At 39.5% G+C, this 22,943-nt stretch overlaps 1 protein-coding gene and 1 long non-coding RNA gene across 2 annotated transcripts in view; one reads left to right on the forward strand and one right to left on the reverse strand.

The window, feature by feature from the left end:
* The window catches only part of LOC105713744 (uncharacterized), a 153,050-nt gene that overhangs the window by 25,451 nt on the left and 104,656 nt on the right, over window positions 1-22,943 (reverse strand). The window lies entirely within an intron of this gene.
* Window positions 1-22,943, forward strand: part of KDM7A (lysine demethylase 7A) — a 91,398-nt gene that overhangs the window by 4,277 nt on the left and 64,178 nt on the right. The window lies entirely within an intron of this gene.

The raw sequence follows: 22,943 nt of genomic DNA on the forward strand, positions 1-22,943 counted from the left end.
TGCATCCTCCCAATCTAAGATATTATTAACCAGCCTCTGCCAAAACAAACAAGAACTGCTAATCTGTAGATAAGTCAGTATTACCACCAAAAGACATACCCAAGCCTGTTCATGGCAGCATTATTTATATTGTCCCTAAACTGTAACCTAAATGTCATCAACAGTAGATTGCATACATTGTAGTACAGTCATAAAATGGAATACCAAGCTGTAAAAAAGAATACACTATGGATGCACACAACATGAATGGATCTTACACATATAAAGTTGAACACAGAAGCCTGGTACAAAAGAGCATAGTGTTTGATTCTGTTTATGTGAAGTTCAAGTACAGGCATAATTGGGGCTAGGAGTCAGAATAGTGTTTACCTTTTTGGGGGGTATTGACTGACTTTCTGATATTTTTTTGAGACAGAGTCTAACTCTGTTGTGCACTCACTGCGACCTCCATCTCTTGGATTCAGATGGTTCTCCTACCTCGCCTTCTGAGTAGCTGGGATTTCAGCCGCGTGCTACCACACCTGGCTACTGTTTTATTTATTTTTTGTTTTTAGTAAAAACAGGGTTTCACTGTGTTCGCCAGGATGGTCTCGATCTCCTGACCTTGTTATCCGCACACCTTGGCCTCCCAAAGTTCTGGGATTACAGGGGTGAGCCACCGTACCCGGCCATATTCTTTCTTGGGTGGTGGTTATATGAATGTGTACAGATATAAAGATTTGTTGAGCTGCATGTGCAGTGAAGTTTTTTGTTGTTGGAGGATGGCGGTCTCACTAGGTTGCCAACCCAGGCTGGTCTTGAACTCCTGAGCTCAAGCAATGCTCCTGCCTCAGTCTCTCAAGTAGCTGGGATTACAGATGTGCCATGCACCCTAAAAATTTGCCAATTTGTTAACTGACACAGTATTTTAAAATTTGTTTCTTGATTCTGTCTTGAATGAGATTCTTCTTATGTTTTGTCATTGAGTATGTTGACTGTTGCCAAGAGTCTGTAGTATACCAGGTGCTAGGAATATAGCAATGAATAAAACAAAGTCCTCGCTCTCTTGTGACTTATATTCTCAAAAGGAAAGAGAGGCAAATATATATGAGAAATAAGTAATAAATGCTATGAAAAAAATTGAGTTGGGGGAGAGAAAGAGATGTGGTGGTAATAATGCTACTTTCATATGGTGTAATTATAGAAGGTCTTGAGGAGACATTTGTGCACAAGGAAGAGAGGGCCAGGCTAAAGGAAAAAGAAGTACAACAGCCTGAGGCTGGACTATGCTTGTCATGCTCTAGGAAGAGCAGTAACACCCGTGGAGTAAAGTGGGCAGGTCATGATGGATGTTGTAGGCTAGGGTTAATATTTTGGATTTTATTCTGAGCAAATAGTTTGCATTGGGTGGAGGACTAAATGAGTTGACAAAACTTTTTAAAGGATTGCCCAGGCTGCTACATGGAGAATAGACTGGAGGAGGCCATGTGGGCAGATCACCTGAGGTCAGGAGTTCAAGACCAGCCTGGCCAACATGGTGAAACTCTGTCTCTACAAAAAATACAAAAATTAGCCGGGCACAGTAGCACACACTTATAATCCCAGCTACTCAGGAGGCTGAGATGGCGCAATTTTGGTTCACTGCAACCTCCACCTCCCGGGTTTAAGTGATTGTCCTGCCTCAGCCTCCCAAGTAGCTGGGACTACAGGCATGCACCACAATGCCCAGCTAATTTTTGTATTCTTAGTAGAGACGGGGTTTCACTATATGTTGGCCAGGATGACCTCAAACTCCTGACCTTGTGATCCACCCACCTCAGCCTCTCAAGGTGCTGGGTTACAGGCGTGAGCCACCACACCTGGCCTTAGAGAGGATTTTATATATAGTATGGTATAAGTCTGGTAAGTCCTGTCCCGTTCTTATAGTTTATTGTATTTGTTTTCAGTATTTTTCTGGCTATTCTTGTAGATTTATTTTTCTATATGAACTTTAGCATCAGCTTGTCTAATTTCATTCAAAAGCATTGTTGGGATTTTTATTAGGGTTACATCAAACTTACGAGAACTGGTTTTTTTTTTTTTTTTTTTTTTTTTGAGATGGAGTCTTACTGTGTAGCCCAGGCTGGAGTGCAACCTCCGCCTCCTGGGTCCCGGTTCAAGCAATTTTCCTACCTCAACCTCCCAAGTAGCCGGGATTACAGGCACAAGCCACCATGCCCAGCTAAGTCTTGTATTTTTTAGTAGAGACAGGGTTTCACCATGTTGGCCAGTTTGGTCTTGAGCTCCTGACCTTGTGATCCACCCACCTCGGCCTCCCAAAGTGCTAGGATTACAGGTGTGAGCCACTGCACCCAGCCTGAGAACTGATAATTTCATAATGTTGAGTCTTTCTCTCCAAGAATAGTATTATCTCTTTATTTACATCTACTTTTGTGTCTTTCAGGTATGTTTCGATTTTTTCTTTGTATAGATTTTACACGTCTTAAGATTATTCCTAAGTGTTTTTCTTTGTTAGTATTATAAATGGGATTTTCTATACCATTTGTTTGCTATTGGTTATTGTTTGTGTATATGAAAACTATTGCTCTTTTAAATGTTACTTTTATATCCTACCTTACTGAAAAAATTATTTGAGTTAGTTGTATTATCATTTAGGGAACTAATATATGATATGCAAATAGAGAATTTTACTACTTCTTTGTCCATTGTTATGCCACTATTTGATTTCACTTATATAATTGCACAGGCTTATATCTCTAGTATAGTGTTGAATAGTGGTAGATAGTGGGTATGCTTGCTTTGTTCCTGATCTTAGTAGAAATGTCTCTAATATTTCCTCATTAAGAAAGATACTAGCTTTAGAACTAATTTGTCATATTAAGACAGTATTCCACTAGGTGCAGTGGCTCATGCCTGTAATCCTAGCACTTGGGGAGGCCAAGGTGGGTGGATGGCTTGAGTCCAGGAGTTCGAGACTAACCTGGGCAATATGGTGAGCCCCTGTCTCTACAAAAAAAAAATACAAAAATTAGCTGGACATGGTGGGGTGTGCCTGTAGTTGAAGCTACTTGGAAGGTTGAGGCGGGAGGATTGCTTGAGCTTTGGAGGTTGAGGCTGCAGTAAGTCATGATCCCACCAGTGTACTCCAGCCTGCGTGACACAGTGAGACCCTGTCTCAAAAAAAAAAAAAAGGAGAAAAGAATTCTTCAATTTTATTTAAGTATTTTTTATCATGAATGGATGTTGAATTTTATCAAAGGCTCCTTCAGCATCTGTGGAGAGAATCGTATAGTTTTCTTCCTTAGAGCTATTAATGTGCATATACAGTAGTGTCCCCCCTTATCTGAGACCCCCAGTGGATGCCTACTGAACTCTGAATATACCATGTTTTTTCCTATACATACATACCCATGACAAAGTTCAACTTCTAAATGAGGCACACAAGAGATGAACAGCAATAACTGATAATAAAATAGAACATTACAACAATGTACTGTAATAAAAGTTATACAGTGTGGCTGTAATTTTTACAGTTTAAGGTGCAACAGCAAAACTAGCAAGAATTTCTTTTGCCTCCTTCACAATTTTATAGATAGAATTGTTCTTTCTGTATTTTTTTTTTTTTAAATGGAGTCTTCGCTCTGCCACCCAGGCTGGAGTGCAGTAGTGCAATCTTGGCTCACTGCAACTTCCACCTCCCAGGTTCAAGTGATTCTCTGCTTCAGCCTCTCCAGTAGCTGTGGTTACAGACATGCACCACCACACCCAGCTAATTTTTTTTGTATTTTTAGTAGAGACAGGGTTTCAGCATCTTGGCCAGGCTGGTCTTGAACTCCTCTTGTGATCCACCCACCTCGGCCTCCCAAAGTGCTGGGATTACAGGTGTGAGCCACTGCACCTGGCTGACAGAATTGTTCTTACTGTAGATCTTAGCAACCCAACATACTGTTTTTTTTTTTCCCCTAAATTAAGAACTTTTACTTTTCACTTAATGGAAGCACTTTATGGTTTCTTTTTGGCATGTCTGCATTGCCAGCATCACACCAGCCTCACTGCTCTTGCGCTTTGAGGCCATTATTAAGTAAAATAAGTTACCTGAATGCAAGCATTGATACCATGACAGTTGATCTCATAACTCAGAGACTTGTGGGCAGGCAGTGTAAACAGTCTGGATACATGAATAGAGGGATGATTGACATCCTAGATGGGATAGTGCAAGATTTCATCATGATGCTCAGGACAGCAGGCAGTTTAAAACTTAAGAATTGTATATTTCTGGAAGATTTCATTTAATATTTTTGGACCTTGGCTGACCACTGGTATCTGAAACCTTGGAAAGTGAAACCACAGATAAGAAGGGGACTACTGTAACATACTTTTAAGTGTAGCTTATCATTAGCAACTGTGAAGAACAGCCTGGTGGGAAAACAACCCTAACTACTTGGTTTACTATTGGATAATTAAGTTGTGTCTTAAGGATGCTTTGTAGCTAAATTTTAAAATATTATTATGTATCTAAATTAAAAAAAAAAACCACTGCCTCAGGTAGTTTTTAGAATAAAACAAAATTGCCAATTATCAGTGACATAGTGTAGCAAACACTGAGCAGGCAAATGTATATAATAGGAGTCTCTAGAGCACCAATGATCCAGGAATTTGCCGAAAGCAGCATTTTCTAACCTGTGTTTCGTGAACCCTAGGGATTTAAAGTATCCTGGGGTTCATTTATTTTGTCTTTTAAAAAGATAGTGATTATTTTCCTTTTAAAATCGACTAGTTTGAGAGCCTCTGAAGGCATATGAGCCAGCATACATGGCATTGTTGGTGGAAATTAGTCACCTGATTGGTTTATCATTCAGTTGAGTGTTGCCAGCCATCATGGTCTTCTTGACTTTAATTTTTTTTAAAGAGAAAATATCAAACATATGCAGAAGTAGACTGAGTATATCTTGTGCTTCCAGGTTCCATAAGCCTGCTTCAGTGAGTATCAATTCACTGCCAGTTTCATTACTACCCCCTTACCTGGCTATTTTGAAGCAAATTCCTGACATCATATCATTATATCTGTTGAGTATTTTAGCATGTAAATCTAAAAGATAAGGCCTCAGTTTTAAAAACCTACAATACTTTTATTATAATTAAAAATATTTAACAATTTCTTAATAACATCAATACCTAGTGTCCAAATCTCTAGTTGTCTCAAAAAATGTCATACATTGTGATTAGTTCCTACATCTTGTGAGTTTCTTAATATATAGCAGTGATTCTCAATCAGATGAGATTTTGTCTCCCAGGGAACACTAGTCAATGTCTAGAGACATTTTTTATTTGGGAGTGGCAGAGTGGTTGCTACTGGCAGCTAGTAGGTAGAGGGCAGGGATGCTACTAAACATTCTGCACTGGTTAGCCCCCACAAGAAAGAATGATCTAGTCTGAAATCTCCATAGTGCTATTGTTGAGAAACTCTGATCCCTAGGTTTTTCTTTCAGGTCTTCCCTCCATCCCACCTGCCTTGCAAACTCTTTGTTGCACAAAGTGGTTGTTTATCCTAAAAATTTCCACTTTCTGGATTTTGCTGATTACATCCCTGCAGAATCTTTTAACATGCTCCTCTCTTTCCTGTAAATTGGTAGTTGGCTCTAGAGAAGCTTGATCAGATTCAGGTCCTCCCAAACTCCCAAAAATTTCATAGGAGAATGCTGCAGCGTTCTATCAGGAACCTAAGCAGAAGGCATAAAATGTCTGGTTGTTTCGTTTTTTGTCATGTTGGCTGCCATTGATCAATGCTAGTATCTATTCATTCACTAGCAGTTGCAAAATGATACCTTTAGCATTATAATTATAAAATTTTATAACTGATAATCATAAAATTCTTTTTTCATTTGTTACTTGTAATACTTATAGAAAGAGAAAATTTTCCTTTAGTCTTTGGTTACCTAGCTGTACAGTGTAGGAGAGGCAAAATTAAATGCTTGCTTATTTTCCATTATCAGTAATTTTTTAAATGGTTTCATTAGCATCCTCATTGATTACTTAAAGGATGAGAACTATTATTTAAAGGAATATAATTTAACGTGTAATATTGAGCAATATAGAGAAGTAGAAAAGCAAATATATAAAAAGGTCCATGTCTCATTTGACCATATAAACTGTCATTAAAAAAACAAACAAAAAGTAGAACAAAACAAAAAGATCTGGTAGGAGGGCCAGCCACTGTGCTTCACACCTATAATCCCAGTGCTTTGGGAGACGGAGGTGGGAGGATCACTTGAGGCCAGGAGTTTGAGACCAGCCTGGGAAACATAGCAAGACCCTCAGCAATACAAAAAATAAATTAGCTGGTTGTGGTGGCATGTGCCTATAGTCCCAGCTACTCAGGAAGCTGAGGCTTGAGTGCAGGAATTCGAGGCTGCAGTGAGCTAAGATTGTGTGATCTTGCCACTGTACTCCAGCCTGGGTGATAGAGCAAGACTCTCTCTTAAAAGGACCTGGCAAGAAATTCATGCAATATAGAAAGGTTAAAAAAAAAAAAAAAGCAAAAATCGTACTCTTTTTATTTAATAAAATATCCTGGATATCTCAGAGAGCTTATCATATCAGCATGTACAGATGTCTCATTCTTTTTAATGGCTGTATAGAATTCCATTCTGTGGATTTACTATAATTTAACTGGTCCTCTCTTGATGATGGATTCTTCAGTTGGTTTCTCTTTTGTTCTTACTACTTAACAATGCTTCAGGATATATATTTTTGTGTGTATGTTTATATTTGTTCTTGGTGAGCATTTTGAAATTGTTTTTATCTGTAGTCACATTTTAAAATTCATGTTCTAAAGGGACTGTTGATCAAAGACAAGTGTAAAGAACACTGATAATGAAATAGAAGTTTGAGCTTAAATATATTATATAAATGTAAGATTCTTACTTACTGGGGCTGTAAGTTGCATTCATCTTAACACAAAAATCAGTGTCAGAGAAAATACAGTTATCTTACATTCAATTTATATTTTGTTATGGGGAAGAGGGCTAAAATGTTAATATTCTCTTCTTTTATAATTTAGAAATGCCATTTTTCCTTGAGCACAAAACATAGGAATTTCAAACACCCAACATAGACTCCTGTTTATCAGTTAGTAATCATAACAGTTTGATGTGTGCAGTAAAATCATGAAGTTGTGAAAGCTAGGGGAACTTACACCATTGTAGATAATTTGGTATTTTTAATGTGCAAAAGCTGTTGTCAGGTGAGTGTTCACTATTTCAGAAAGAAACTGGAATGTGGTCCAGTGTAGACCTTTTGATTTATGCAGTATCCCTTAAAACTTTAATATTAATAAATATTTAAAAAGAAAATAAAATGGTCATGGAGATGTGACCTGAAGATATTTCCATTGTCTGGAATCCTACAGAATAGTTTTTAAAAAACGAACAAAGGTCAGAACGTGAAACAGTTTTGATAGCATTTTAACTGAGCTGATCAGTGATGGTATGGGACCACTAGTATCCTTGAAACAGGGGCTTTCTGGCCAATTTCCATTAATGACTTTGGAAACTTTCTGTGGTGACCACATGGGAGCTTTCCTCTCCAAGGATGGGTTTGTGGGTTCATGGGTTTTTCCTCTTCTTTGTGAGCTGCCAGAGTGCCTCCCTGTCACATATGCTACAATGTAGACATGTGGTTAGTCCTTTTTACTTTACTACATTTTGAGGGAATCATGGAGTGTAAACTATATGCAGATTATAGGAATTTTAGTCTTTTTACTGAATTTAACTTGTCACAGGTCTGATTCATATTTCTCTCTTATATTCTTCCTATTTCAGTACTTCTTTAAAGGCTAACTTTGTGTGCCTGATGTTTTGAGTCACTTTTCTTATGCCAGCCTGTCCTTATATCAAAGGATCAAAGTTTTCTTTAGAGCCCATGGTGACTGGGTGAACTCAGTCCCTTCTGTTTGGTTCAGGGACATCTTTCCTCATACCTGCTTTTCCAACCATCCAGATGCCAAGTTCTCAGTGCTGGACTCTACCCCCTTAATTTTTCTCTTCTTTGCCTTTGTGGGCATCCAGCCTGTGGTAGGAGAGGTCATATCCCCAATCTGAACCTAATTTCTCAGTTTTCTCATTCTTTACCCCTTATGCAATTGATTATCCTCTTAAAGCTCCAAAGTCTCACACCACTCTCCCTCAGGATCACTTATTGGGGCCACCCATCTCTTCAGGAATGTTACCACCTCAGCCCCAGGGGAACCACTCCTTGATTTACCATGGTGCTACATCTTGATAAACCCATCATAAAACTGAAAAATCCTAAATCGAATTATTGTAAATCAGAGACCATCTTATGCTTATCTCTTGCGGATTTGCACAGTGTTTTGTTTTGCAGCCCTACCCCTCACCCCAGGGCTGCTGCTGATTCAGTTACCACCTCAGACACTCTGAGAGGACAGAACAAAGGAAGACCTTGATACAGGCTTCTTAGGACTTCAAGTAATATTAGGATATGAGTGACTTTTCTTCCCTTTCCATCCCTTCCTCTCCACCATATCAGTAATTTTTTTCGTTTCATTTACCACCATCACATTTCAGGCTTTCATTGGCCACTATCACAGTTTCTGCCATATCAGTGTAACACTTTTGATACTTAATACTTTTCTTTAAAATTGCTTTAAATGGATTTTATTTTAAAAAATTTACTTGCCTTAAACAGGTATCTGCTAAATTGTGTTAGTGATGCTCATGTCACATTTTAATAGGTAAAGAAAATATATATTTATTGAAATAAAATTATCTAAAATGTGTACCTATAAGATTGTCATAAGAGTAATGATGATTGATAGGCTAGTAGACAGAGAGAAAGGGTACCGGTTTTTTTTAATGGAAGTTAAGGATTGAAGAACTTAAATAAGCAAATGAGAATGGCTATACAAAGCAGGAGGCTCGCTGGGCGCGGTGACTCACGCCTGTAATCCCAGCACTTCGGGAGGCCAAGGCAGGTGGATCACGAGGTCAGGAGTCCAAGACCAGCCTGGCCAACATGGTGAAACCCCATCTTTCCTAAAAATACAAAAATTAGCCAGGTTTGGTGGGGGGTGCCTGTAATCCCAGCTACTTGGGAGGGTGAGTCAGGAGAATCGCTTGAACCCAGGAGGCAGAGGCTGCAGTGAGCCGAGATTGTGCCACTGCACTCCAGCCTGGGTGACAAGAGCAAGACTCCGTCTCAGAAAGAAAAAAAGATAAAAGCAGGAGGCTCAGCAGAATTTGTCCCACTGGCAAGACAAACTTCCTTGGCCTTCAGTTTCCCATAAAGCTGCTCTGTTGCCAGTGATAGTGCTGATTGCATCTGGATCCCATCAGGTCCAGCCATTTTCACGGTTATACAGGTCCTGAAGTCCTCTTGATTCCTCCCTATTTTAGTGGTGACATTGCCTGCCCAAGGGATGTGAGAAACTGCTCATAGCCTCAGGACGTTCCTCAGTATGAATGGCAAGATTGGGTGAATTGATGATCGGCTCCTCAGGAATCTCATCTTCCTAGCAGGCCTCAAGCCAGATATGCATAACGCTACACTTTGGACCAAAGTTTGCCTTAGTGTGGAAATATCTGTGTTCAGATTTAGGAAATTTCTGAACTGTTGAAGCCAGAAGAACTTTTCAAAAAGAAAAGGCAGCTGCTAAGTCATGTAGATTGTAGACCTGGCTTCAACAGTTGTATCCCTACCTCATCATTTTTTTTTTTTTTCAGTATGCAAATTGTATGCATATATCCTTTAATTTTTAATTTTTAATTTTTTTTTTGAGATGGAGTCTTGCTCTGTTGCCCAGGCTGGAGTGCAGTAGCATGATCTCGGCTCATTGCAACCTCCACCTCCAGGGTTGAAGCGATTCTCCTGCCTCAGCCTCCTGAGTAGTTAGGATTACAGGTATGTGCCACCACGCCTGGCTAATTTTTTTGTATTTTTAGTAGAGACAGGGTTTCACCGTGTTTGCCAGGCTGGTTTCAAACTCCTGACCTCAAGTGATCCACCCACTTTGGCCTCCCCAAGTATGAGATTACAGGCATAAGTCACGAAGCCCAGCCTATATCCTTTATTAAAAAAAAAAAAAAAAAAAAAAAATACAAAAACCCCTTTTCTTGACTTGACATCCCTTTTCAGCTGCAGCCCTGTTTTGTTGCTTACCTTTATAGCAAAAGTCATCGAGTTGTTCCTACTTGCTATGTCTAGTTTTTTCTTCTCTGAGGAAATGAGAGAGGTCTCGTTTTCTTTTGTGCTCAATCCAATCAGGCCTTTATTGTTACCACTCTATTGAAACAGTTCTTGTCAAAGTTACCAGTGAGCATCACCTACCTTGGCACCTGGGGAACCCCTGTGCTCATTTTCCTTCTGCTTTTGCAACTCCTCCTCCTCAGGGTAGCAAATCCTTCTTATCTCCCTGATCTTTTACTGCAGGGTACCCCATGGTAACTCAGTAGTTTTTCCAGCACGCATCTGATCTTTTTCGTAGCTCTCTTCTCCTGAGCTCTAGTCTTGAATATAAATTGCCAACTTCATATCTCCACTTGGATGAATATAGATAGGCCAACCTTGAATGTATGCAGAATCGAACCTCACATCTCCCTCCCTTCTTGATCAGACCTGCTCCTCCTCCTTTAGTCCTCTTCATCTCACTTAATAGCAGTCCTTCGTGTTGTTCAGGCCAGAATTTTTGACCAAATCTTGTTTGCTTACCTTCAGAATCTCACTGCTACTGGTTGCCTTCATCACTATCCTTGGGTAGGATGGGCTTACTAAAGTAGCCTCCTAACTGGTCCCTCTCCTTCTGCCCTCCAGAAACCAGAGTGGTGCTTTTAACATGTAACTTGTAAGTCAGTACTTAAATGAACTTTAGTGGAACACTTGTCCTCCTAAGGAAAACTTCTCTGAAAATTCCCTGCTCATTACCACAATTTATTCCTTTGTTTTTAAATAGTTTCTGAAGTGCTTTTTTCTCTGGGAGATGTCTCTTAAGATAGCTAAGATATTTCAGTCCCTTTGGTCAAAAAGACTATTGCCCTTTTTCCACCTGCTTCAACGTTTCAATTATTATTATTATTATTTGAGACGGAGTCTTGCTCTGTGGCCTGGGCTGGAGTGCAGTGGTGCGACCTTGGCTCACTGCAACCTCTGCCTCCTGGGTTCAAGTGATTCTCCTGTCTCATCCTCCCTAGTAGCTGGGATTACATGTGTGCACCACCATGCCTGACTAGGTTTTTTTTTTTTTTTGTATTTTTAATAGAGACGAGGTTTCACCATGTTAGCCAGGCTGGTCTTGAACTCTTGACCTCAAGTGAGCCACCCGCCTCAGCCTCCCAAAGTGCTGGGATTACAAGCATGGACTACTGTGCCCTGCCTCAGTTATTTATTTATTTCTTTGTTTAATTAATTAGAGTCTCTCTCTGTCGACCAGGCTGGAGTGCTGTTGCATAATCACAGCTCACTGCAGCCTTGACCTCCCAGGCTCAAGCGATCCTCACACTTCAGCCTCCCAAGTAGCTGGGACTATAGGTGTGCACCAACATGCCCAGCTAATTTTTAAATATTTCTGTAGAGTCAAAGTTTCAATATGTTGCCCAGGCTGGTCTTGAACTCCTGGGCTCAAGTAACCCTCCCACTTAGGCCTCCCAAAGTGCTAGGGTTACAGGCATGGGCCACCGTGCCTGGCCTCGGTGTTTTACATAATGGTCCAATCTCACAGAGATTCATGGTAGCTGAACCTACTGTAGTTCAGCCTAAAGCTGAGGCTACCCTCAGTGGTGGGACAAAATTTGTCTTAAAAATCCATAGATTTTATTCATGTCTTTAGAACTGTCACATAGTTGCTTGAAATGATTATTTTTCCCTCTGGCGAATTCCTAAGATCTGAAGATGGTTCTTTTCCTCCTATACAAATCAATTGTGGATTTCCTTATCAAGTTGGACAATTTTGTCCTTAATCTTTTTTCAGTAATTAAGTATTAAATATTACCTAAGTATTATATACTTAATATGTACCTATTTACCTATAAGTATTTACTATACCGTTCTATGTATATTCTTGTTCTGTGTTTATCCCTGAGAGGTTGCTGGGATAAGAGAATAGAGAAGACAGTGAGTATGAAGATGAGCATATCTGTACAAGAAATGAGCAAGTTAAGGGTGTGTGCATTAGAGGTTTGTGAGACTAGGCTTGTACATATGCAGCAGGGTCTGTAGGAGCCCCACCTGGATCCCCTGGCTTTCTCTGTTTCCATCTCTGTCTCTGTCTCTGTCTCTGTCTGGAATACTTCTTGCTGAAAACACCTGATACATGGCTTGAGGGCGTTCTCTGACTGCTGGAGCTCAGCAGCTTGTACTTGAAGCCGGTTGGAAATGCTGGGGCATTATGCCTCTGGGACAGCCCTCAACCATTATCTAATGGGAGATAGTAGATAAAAAATACCTAGCTTCCTCTTATTTTGGGTGGGGCTACTCTGAAGCCCCTTATACTTCCAATTGTCCCCAAAGCTGCCTCCCTTTCCATGTCTCACTTTTCCATTCACTTACCAGTGCTTCCAGGGCTCACTTCCCATGTGAATGCCTGCAATCCTGTCTCAGGTTCTGCTTATGGGGGACTCTAACCCTAAACCAGTAGGTAAATTGATAATGAAAAGAAAGGTCATAGCAAGAGATAAGGAGTTTAAATACAGAGTTTGGATTTCGTTGGTAACAGATTTTTCACGTGATGATTGTGTTTGTGTATTAATGCCTGTATAATGATGTGATTTCATTGACCTGTATCTGTGTGCAGATGCATTGTGAACATGGCTCTCAAGGTAGAATATGAAAGCTGCTTTCTTACCTTATTGAATAGTTCTCTGATCCTGCTACCCTGAAAAAATATACTGCCTTGAAGGTTACTTGTGATATGATTTTAATTTGAATCTGTTTGTTGCTGTTTTAACTTATTTCTTCCTTCCTTTAGAATCCCTTCTTTTTCAAAACCCTAGAAACCTCCCATTATGGTAAGTAACCTTTAGCATGAGAACTGTTGCAATGAAGTGTTAACATTTCACAGATTAATCGGCAAATAAGAAAACTAGCAACCACTTTACCATCTTTGGGGAATGATATGGTCTGCATACATAAGATTTTCCTGTAACTGAAAGTTCTACTTGTGAAATGTAACTGTCCTCAAAAAGTTACTCAGGAGATTAAACTGCTTTAAATAGAGTAGTATTCTATTAAGAAAAGCATAACATGTCTGTCAAAATCCTTCTAAAAATAGTTGACATATAATTTTGTTGACTAAGTATTATGGACCTTAGTTACCTTCTGTGCCGTGTGGACTGCTGGACTGTTTGTACACTAAATTGCCCCACACCAGTGGCCATTTATTGATAGTGTTTTATCTCCTTCCTTGCAGTTCTCTTTTCCTGTTGCCTCTTGGTCTGCTTTGACCAGCTCCCATTGCCTCCTAATTTTGTTTTCTTAACTAGAGCAAAACAAGATTTCCATGTAGGATTAGGCAACAGGTCTTAAATTGCTCACTCTGTATTCTGATACACTGGTGACAAAAGGATGACCCTAGCCAGGAATGGAGTCAAGCTGTGCAAAAGGGATTTGGCAAATATCACTTAAATAAATCTGACAGGCAAGGTTGGAATTACTGAAATCAGAGTGCTTGTGGTGCTAGATTATTATATCTTTGAAATCTTACACTAGGATAGAAGCTATGCTTGGTGGGTAAGGGCAGCCCTGGCTTCCAGGTAATTTTATCTAGCAGAAAATCATATGGCTGGCTTAGAGATATGTTATATCTTGCTTCTTATGTCTATTTTGCTTCTTGTATTTTGATCTATGTAAGAAGATTTGACTCAGTAATTAGGCTTCAGCCTAGAAAGTGCCCTACAAATACTTGTTAATCATATTGTAATAAGGGTAATTGGAGACAGTCTGTTTCTTTTGAGGTTAAAAAGAGAGTTTTAGTGTATGTAAGATCAGTTATTGACTTCTTTGGTTCATATGCATTCATTAACATGCTTTGTTAGTATTCAGTAAATGCTTGGTAATGCTATCACCATTTTAATCTTCTGTGTTGATAAGGGGGTGATTTTACAATACATTTGGTTTACTGGTACTTTGTACCAGTTGTAAAAATTGCAAAACATTAAAAATATTTTAATTTTGTAAATTTAAATTGTAAAATTGTAACAGTTATAAAAACAAATAAACTCTCTACATCTGGTGTGTCTGAAAATTAGCTTCTAAGGCAATTTTCTAAGGTGGAAAATAATAACCCATGAAGTGTTTTGTCAGCGGGCAGAGGGAAGAGAGAGTCAGACCTGAGATTGGGTACAGTATTTATCACTTATGCTTGATTCCCCAACATGGAAATTCAAAGTGCTCATTAACTTGTTGAATTCACTGAGAAGTACTGCCAGCAAAAAAGGTGATTTGATCTCAGCCCAGTGTCTCCCTTATGTCTCTCTTATAACTATGGAATCTTTTTGTGAGTAACTTTGACTTCTGCAGGACACTATTTTTTTGTCCTTTTTTTTTTTTTTTTTTTTTTTTTTTTATTTTAAAGAGACGGAGTCTTACCTTGTCTCCTAGGCTGGAGTGCAGTGGTGCAGTCATAGCACACTGCAGCCTCAAACTCCTAAGCTCAAGCAATCTTCCCCCCTTAGCGTCCTGAGTAGCTGGGGCTACAGGTACATGCCACCATACCTGGCTAATTTTTAAAATCTTTTTTTTTAGGCCGGGCACGGTGGCTCACGCCTATAATCCCAGCACTTTGGGAGGCCGAGGCGGGTGGATCACGAGGTCAAGAGATTGAGACCATACTGGTCAACATGGTGAAACCCCGTCTCTACTAAAAATACAAAAAACTTAGCTGGGCGTGGTGGCGCACGCCTGTAGTCCCAGCTACTTGGGAGGCTGAGGCAGGAGAATTGCTTGAACCCAGGAAGTGGAGGTTGCGGTGAGCCGAGATCATGCCATTGTACTCCAGCCTGGGTAATAAGAGTGAAACTCCGTCTCAAAAAAAAAAAGAAAAAAAAAATCTTTTTTTTTTTTTTTTTTTTTGGGTAGAGACGGGGGGTGGGGGGGGGGGGGGTCTCATTTTCCCCAGGCTGGTTTTGAACTCTTGGCTTCAAGACGTTCTCCTGCCTCAGCCTCCCAAAGTACTGGGATTTTAGACATGAGCTACCATGCCTGTCCAGGAAACTTTTAAAAATGCTTTTTAAGAGAATGCCGTATAGACAGGACTTGCTTTGCAGGGTTCTGATGTGCACTGATTTCAATTACCATAACAACACTAGTCACCTAGGATTCAAATTTCAGTCACCGTGGTATGTTACCTATGGATGTATGAAGTACAGTTTCTTCTGCCAGCTATTCAGTATGCAGATCAGAAGTCACTGCAAAAATAACAGCCACGTGTCTGTTCTTCAGTTTACACACAGACAGGAGAGTGTGTTTTGCTGCCTCCTTGCCTCTTAAGTAATAAACTTACATGACCTATTGGCAAAATAGATAATCAAAAGTCGGAAGTGGCCAGTAAAGATGAAAGAGCAACAAAGAAACCAAAAATGGTAACCCTAGAAGTAAAATCCAATTGAGCATAAATGGAGTAATAAAATAAGTAACCGACAGTGGAAACACTGCCACTGCCACCATTTGCGGAACTCTAGACAGGCAGCCAGAGGCACTTAGTGAAGGCACGCTAAATGGCATAATGTTTTAAATTATAGTGTACTAAAGTATTCGTTTTACTGTTTTTTCATTTTTCTATACATTGTAACCAACAGTAAGAGAGTTTTAAATGCTTTGACAAACATTTTTAAAGGACACCAGAACATGTGTAATTTCCCCCATTGATTATTAAAATCACTTTGCATGATTTCAGCTTGCATCGTTATTTTTGTGGTCCCGCACTACCATGCAAAGCAAGGACTGCCTGTATTTTTCTTATATTTGCCAGTCATCGATGATGTGACCTTTAGTGGAAATTAAAAATGACAAAATGGCCAGCACTTTGGGAGGCCAAGGCAGGCAGATTATGAGGTCAGGAGATCAAGACCATCCTGGCCAACATGGTGAAACCCTGTCTCTGCTAAAAATACAAAAATTAGCTGGGTGTGGTAGCACATGCCTGTAATCTCAGCTACTTGGGAGGTTGAGGCATGAGAATCGCTTGAACCCAGGAGACAGAGGTTGCAGTGAGCCAAGATCTCGCCATTGCACTCCAGCCTGGCAGCAGAGGGGAATTACAAAATGGACTTTGAGGAACCTATAATGACAGATTATCTTTTGAATGGATCCAATATGTGAATAGGTTAAAAATACTTCTTACAGGCCAGGTGTGGTGGCTCACTCCTGTAATCCCAGCACTTTGGGAGGCCAAGGTAGCCAGATCACCTGAGGTCAGGAGTTTGAGACCAGCCTGACCAACACGGAGAAATCCTGTCTCTACTAAAAATATAAAATTAGCTGGGCATGGTGGCGTATACCTGTAATCCTAGCTACTAGGGAGGCTAAGGCAGGAGAATCGCTTGAACCTGGGAGGTGGAGGTTGCAGTGAGCCGAGATCGCGCCATTGCACTCCAGCCTGAGCAATAAGAGCAAAACTCTGTCTCAAAAAAAAAAAAAAAAAAAAAAATCCTTCTTACACTTTATGTACTTTACATATTGCCTTGCCCTGGCTTGGCTTGTATGTTTTGAAATAGAAAGATCCAGTGCTTGCTGTTGACCTTTTCTAGCAACTCAGTGCTACCTATTTTGCTAGTGATGGATACTTCTGATTTATAATTGTAGTAAAATTCTTTTTTTGGAGACAGAGTCTTACTCTGTTGCCCAGGCTGGGGAGCAGTGGGACGATCTCAGCTCACTTTGTGATCTCCACTTCCTGGGATCAAGTAATTCTCGCACCTCAGCCTCCTGAATAGCTAGGATTAAAAGCATGTGCCACCACGGCCAGCTAATTTTTGTATTTTTAGTAGAGGTTGGGTTTTGCCTTGTTGCCCAGGCTGGTCTTGAACTCCTGGTCTCAAGCGATCCATCCTTGGCCTCCCAAAGTGCTAGGATTACAGGTGTGAGCCACCACTTCTGGCCATCTATTAAAATTCTTTGAGATCTCTGGGTCATATATAAATTTCCATGTAGGATATTTGTTATGAATTATGTCACGATTTCTGTGGTTCAGACCCTATTCTAACTCATCTTTGATCAAGAATGAAAAAGCATGCTAAAGATGTTAAGTCCCCCTTAAAATGCTGCTTTAGTTTCTGTTCCAACAGAGAGGTCTTTAATGTGAATGCTTTCTCGTGGCTTGGCTTGGTTTGGAATGTGTTTGTTCCCCTTAGATGCAGGTCCTGAAGACTTATTTATGAGATGAGAAAGGTTAGTAGGAAAACTAGATCTACTTGATTTGCCTTAGTTGACTCTTGTCCTTTGTACTTGGTTCATCACTAAATGTCCTAGATATGTAAGTTTTTGCTATTATCTTTTATCCCAGGGTGTGATCTCTTATTTCTGTATATATTCAATCTTCTGTAGGTGTCATTAGGCCTTACAGTTTTCCCTTCTGTACTTGCAATGGGAAATAAAACTGTCAGCTGGATTTTTGGAGAGTTGTAGATGACTATTTGTTCATCTTTTAAGATCAAATTTATTTTGTTTATAATCCATTTGTCTTCTTATTAGAAGACTGTCCCTATCTTAATCTGACATTCCAAATGTACATGAAAGGAAAAGGAAGTAAATGGGCGTAATATATAAATTGGTGATGAATAAAGATGCTTTTTTTTCTGTACAAGAGGATTATACTTGCCTGAACCTAAATAGTCAGGAATACTATGTCCTTTTTCATTGACAAAATGTATGGACATTTCAGAATAAAATCTTGAACAAAAAACTCATCAGTTCTATACTTTTACCCTCATATTCATCTTCTATCCCTTTATATTTGCAAAATTTATATTTAAACAGGCTCCAAGATGGTAGCCCACACAGATGTCTCTCTGACGTTCTTGGCATTCCTGCTTTGTGTCAATCAGGAAATATTTTGTGAGAATCTATTATGTAATCAGCTTTAGGTAGATCTGTGGGCAGTGAGAAATTATGATTTAAATATTACCCATGTCTTTAAGGAGCTTAAAGTCCAATTGGAGTAACAAAGCTTTTATAGGAAGCAACTGTAAATTTGGTGTTGCACTAAACCGTTATGCTAGAGTTTTAGATCAATAGTTCTGCAATGCCATTTCTCACTGAGATTGCTGCAAAAGAATCACCTGGGAAACTTGTTAAGAACAGAGATTATTGGCTGGATGAGGCAGCTCACGCCTGTAATCCCAGCACTTTGGGAGGCCGAGGAGGGTGAATCACCTGAGCTCAGAAGTTCAAAAAATGAGCCTGGCCAACATGGTAACCGCGTCTCTACTAAAAATACAAAAAATTAGCCGGGCGTGGTGGTGCATGCCTGTAATCCCAGCTACTTGGGAGGCTGTGGCAGGAGAATTGCTTGAATCTGGGAGGCAGAGGTTGCAGTGAGCTGAGATCAGGCCATTGCACTCCAGCCTGGGCAACAAGAGTGAAACTCAGTCTCAAAAAAAAAAAAAAAAAGAAAAAAGAGATTATTGAGCCACACTCATTAACTTTCCCTGTAGATCAAAGGTGGGGCTCAGGAATGTGTTTTCCTTTTTTAAAATAAACAATGTACACTGCCGATTTCAAAAGGTATAGAGAAGATTCTATGGTGAAAAGCAGTTCTCCTCTTCTCCATTCTATATGCATTCAGTTTTTTTTCCCAGAGGCAACTGCTGTTACCGATTTCTTGCATGTTCGTCCAGACATATACCTTGCATTTATAAACATAGGGATGGGGAGACCACATACAAACTGTTCTGTACCACCTGGCTTTTGTTGCTTTACAGCAAGCATATCTTGGAGATCTTTCCATATTCTTGCTTACAGAGCTGCTGCATTCTTTTTTGAAAGGCTGCCTTGTAGCAGCTTATAAAAGCTCTATAGCAGATTCTAATGCACAGCCAGGTTTGGGAGCTACAGATAGACTGAGTAAAAAAGGGATTTAGAAAGTCTTGCATTTCATGAAGAACTGGACACAGTAAACATTTCATTGTACTTCTAGGTACTAAGCTTTTGCATAATGTTTCATCTTATAGAATTCATCAGTCAAAAATATATGAAGGTAGTAGGGTATATTTATTTCTTTATTGATGAGACCCTGTGTGATGGTCAAAGCAGCTAGAAACAGGAAGGTTTTCCCATTTGCCATCTCTGGGCTCAAGGTGCTTAGTGCTGTTTGACCTTTCCTTAGTGTTAAGGGAGGTGGGAATGGACAGAGAAGAAGACAGAAAGCAGGTAGTAAATTACACCATAAAACTTGCCCTGTCAAAGGAATCATTTTTCTCTACGCGTCTTTCACTCTTAATACCTATAATTTAAGAGATGCATATAAATATTCACATCTGTGGTAGAACTTCACATACATACTATTATGTATATACACACTTTAGATCTATATTACAGATAACTTCTTTCCTTTGTTAACTTAAAAACATTGCCAAGCAAACCTTTATGAAATTGATACTGTTTATCCTTTATTATCATGGCAAGTTTTTTCGTCCCTAAGATTTACAAAGTTCTTAACAAATTCTTACATCATATGCATTTTGGGATGACCTTTATTTCCTGTTATCACAATTTATAAATAAAAGAATAGTCTTTATCACCACAAAAATAGCAGATCTACTGGGCACTGTTTGTATCCTGCCTTCTTTAGTCTGTGAAGACATTCCCCATACCCAGCCAGCTAGGCAGAAAGTAGGCTGAGGAGTAAGAGATTATTAACTTGAGAGTTTTACTGTTCTTTTCACCACAGGACAGTTAAAAGTAAATATATTTAGCTTCTTGAATATTTCAGAAATGTAAAACACCTCTTCCTTCTTTAGAACATTCAGATAGAAATTATTACCTTCATGAAACAATTTGTGCTTATTTGTAAGGATGCATTCACCATTTGCATTGCCAGTTACTCTGTGTCCAAGATGTCAGCCAGTGAAGAGCAAAATAACAAGCATTTATGTACTTGAAGCAAATAATGTATCACCATGCAAATCCCACTGATGTATCTATTTCATATATTCATTGTGGGACAAATTTAATTAGAAGCTTGTCAATAGGATTTTTAGCTCTTTGGGGGTATGTTTTGTACCACTGAATGCACATCTTGGTTCTTCAACCCTCTTATTTACCCCTCATGTTCTTTGATCAGTTCCTTTTTATACTGTCTTTTTCTCTTAGCCTTATTAACATAGATTCTTTTAATCAGCTGGTTGGAAATAATTCTGGAAGCCCTGGGACAGTTGGAAGCATAAGCCCTGTTGCTGGAGGTAGGAAAAATGAACCATACATGAATATTATGAGATTATTGTGAACCAAAGGAATTTGGTTCAGAGTATGCATTTAGTTCAGACCCCTTAAGCATATAGTATGCCAGTACACAGCTTTAATGTGTCAAATGTATAATCTTCACAAAAGTGGAAGTATGTGTGGTGTGATCAAGTGCAGTATCACCAAGGAGGAGGAATTTGAGTGGAGCTTTGAAGACTAGGTAGTGTAAGATTGTTTGGTGAAGAATTGGGGAGAGCATCTGAAGCAAGAGGAATATGTAATGAAGTCCACTGACAGTTAAGATCTGAAAGAATTTGGCCACCCACTCTTCTAACACTGAGAGTAGAGAATATAAATGAGAGTATTATCTGAGAGGAAAAAAGAGAATGTTTGGCTGATCCTAGGGAATTTTGGTTAGTCATTAATTCAATTCAGTTCACATCAAGTGTCAAAAAAAAATGCTAGCTAAGCAACAATTTCAGAAGATTAAGACAATGGAAAGTGCTAAAGTTGTCACTTCCCCACTCACCAAATGGCAGTGAGGCTGTTCTATAGATGGAAGCTATTCGCAAAGGTCAGATTGTCACCCTGTAGGAAAACACCTCCCCCGTTCCCCAGCACACAAAGTGGTCTAATAAACAGAACATTTTGCTGTTAGGAAGTGTGACAATCTGTATTCGAAGGAACATTTTACAAGAGAAATAAATGGAGTGGAAGAGACTAAAGAAGGTTATGTGCCAGGGTTGAAAGTGATTCTTAGAAAATATGTTTTCGGAGTTGTGCATTTTGTGTGACCTGCTGCATTTGCTCTTAACATGTCTGTTAAAAGTATCATGATTCTAGCATTTTTTTAGTTGGGGGCAGTGAGTGAAGGCTGGAGTGGGTGATAAAGGGTAGGGAGAAGTTATACCTACCTCTGAGAGAGAAACGGAAGTGTAGGCAGTAGTTCCTTTTGGTTCCTTTCAAAGACCTGAGATAATTATTGGTTTAGGAATGTTAACTTTTTGTGTTTAATTTTTTTAAATTATATTTTGTATGGTTAATTTAAATGGAGTGTTTTTCAGATTTACTGGTTTACAAAATTTAATGTTTTTATTGATATACCAAATTTACTACTGTGTTGAAATTTCAAAACAAATGTAGCCAAAAATGTTTTACCAGTTGATTAGAACTGGCCCACACCTGCAGCCTTCACTGACATTTAATAAAACAGATTATATGGGGTGAGGTAGGGGTGAAGAGTAGACACTAGAACTCATGGATCATTGAAGATTAATAGTCATGTTAACCTGAGGCGTTCTTAACCAATTGAAATGTCCCTGTCTCCCTCTTTTTGCCCTAACCCTCATGGGAGTCATCCTGATTTATGTACCTTAAATGTTCATGGAGAGTTTATGATATGCTGGTTTTGGTTTTTCAGATCACATCTAATGTTTTTTTATCTAATTCTTTTTGGTGTCACAGTCACTTCTTAGGAGTGAGAAATGTGGCCATGGTCAAGGTGAGACAAGACAAACCAGGAGTTTCTGTAGAAAAAGTGCCAGCTTGGCATCTGTTAACATTGAGTTTCTGTTTTGGTGGGAGTATAGCACCTAATTCTTTTGACACTTAATGAACCTTGCATTTATGGTTTTGTACTTGTTTTATTGAATTCAGAGATAGCTCTCATGCATCTTACCACTTGTCAGCAGTGATCTTTTTCTTGCCTCATTTTAGCTACACACTGTTTTCACACTTGGATCTTATCACTGTTATAGATGATGCTACCTCAGAAATGTCAGATTCCAAACATTCTACTCTTTGGGCATAATCTCTGCTCCTTCTGGGTCACTTGCTCAAGGCCACGGACCCAGTGCTGGGATCCATTGAGACCCCTCAAATAATCTCACCATTTTCTCACTACCTTCTGTCTTCACATCTTTTTTGACCGCTTACATTTTACGAGTCATCCTTTAATTGCCTTGTAAATATCAGGAACTCCTTTTTGGTCTTTACCTACAAAAATCCCAACTCTGGATGAACTCATTTTCCTACTCTGGGTCTGCACCGCACGGGTGAAGATTGCTGAAAAAATATTACATAAATACATAGAAATGTTTTTGTATTAGGCTGTTTTTGCATCATTATAAAGAAATACCTGAGGCTGAGTCATTTAGAAAGAAGAGGTTTAATTGACTAATGGTTCTATAGGCTGTGGTGCCTACAGAACAGGAAGCGTGGTGCTGGCATCTGCTGCTGGTGAGGCCTTAGGAAGCTTTTGATCATGGCAGAAGGTGAAGGGGGAGTAGGTGCTCCCATGGCTAGTACAGGTGCAAGGCTAGTACAGATGCAAGGGAGTAGGAGGGAGGTGCTATGCATTTTTAAACCAGATCTCATGAGAACTCACTGACTACCCCTAGGACAGCACAAGACATTCCTGAGGGATCTATCCCCATGATCAAACAATTCCCAGCAGGCCCCACCTCCAATAATTTCGATTATATTTCAGCATGAGAGAGGTGTGTGTGTGTGTGTGTGTGTGTGTGTTTGGAATCTCAGGTGGACTCGGACTCTCAACA

Source organism: Aotus nancymaae, unplaced genomic scaffold (genome assembly GCF_030222135.1).
Source record: "Aotus nancymaae isolate 86718 unplaced genomic scaffold, 86718_ANA_hifiasm-v0.15.2.pri h1tg000002l, whole genome shotgun sequence".
NCBI lineage: Eukaryota > Metazoa > Chordata > Mammalia > Primates > Aotidae > Aotus > Aotus nancymaae.